Source organism: Gracilinanus agilis, chromosome 5 (genome assembly GCF_016433145.1).
Source record: "Gracilinanus agilis isolate LMUSP501 chromosome 5, AgileGrace, whole genome shotgun sequence".
Classification (NCBI taxonomy): domain Eukaryota; kingdom Metazoa; phylum Chordata; class Mammalia; order Didelphimorphia; family Didelphidae; genus Gracilinanus; species Gracilinanus agilis.
In genome coordinates, this window is record NC_058134.1 from 99321861 (window position 1) to 99322596 (window position 736).

Genomic DNA, 736 nt, shown 5'->3' on the forward strand with positions numbered 1-736 from the left:
GGGGGTATAGCTCAGGGGTAGAGCATTTGACTGCAGATCAAGAGGTCCCTGGTTCAAATCCAGGTGCCCCCTACCAGCTGCCTCACCTTTTGGGCCTTCTACATGCTCCTTTGCCTCCTAAGTGCCTGCAACAATCCAACCTCTATCATGGTCAGGCTCAGGCTCAGTCTCTTTCCCACCTGTGACTGGCATACTCCAATTATGCTGGCCCAGGCCAAGATACCTCCATACCCCTGGAGGAGACCCTAGCTTGCCTTTTTGTGCCCTGGATGATGCAGGCCTCTCCTTGCTCTTTGGGGATGTCAGAGCCTCAGGGCAAATTGAGTCTGGCCAGGTCCAGCAGCCTCCTATTGGTTACCACTTTCCTGCCTCTCCAATCTTTTCCTGGGGCCCTCAGAAGCCTTAAGAGGAGGCCACCAGGTTGTCAGAGCCAACTGCTGACCAGGCACACACTCCAGCAGGTACCCTCCCTTTAGGTTCAGGGCCATTGGGTTACCTCAGGGACATAGCAAACCACAGGTGTCCTAACCCTGACCAGAGCCTCTTCTTTGCTTCCTCATCTCCTTTTTCCCTACACATGAAATTTGGACTTTTCCTGTGCCTGCAAGTGTGTCTTCTGCCCATTGTCCTCAGCCTTTTCATATGCCTGCAGCTTCTGTTTATTGCCCTTCTCCTTGGGACTGCCCCTGCTCCTTCTGCTTACACTCTCCCCAGGTCCATGGGCAAAAGTCCTGCC

At 53.9% G+C, this 736-nt stretch overlaps 1 non-coding gene across 1 annotated transcript; it reads left to right on the forward strand.

Annotated features, from left to right (window-relative positions):
* On the forward strand, positions 1-72 carry TRNAC-GCA. Its single transcript has one exon. It is a non-coding gene; the product is annotated as a tRNA-Cys (tRNA).
* The last annotated feature ends 664 nt before the right edge of the window (positions 73-736 follow it).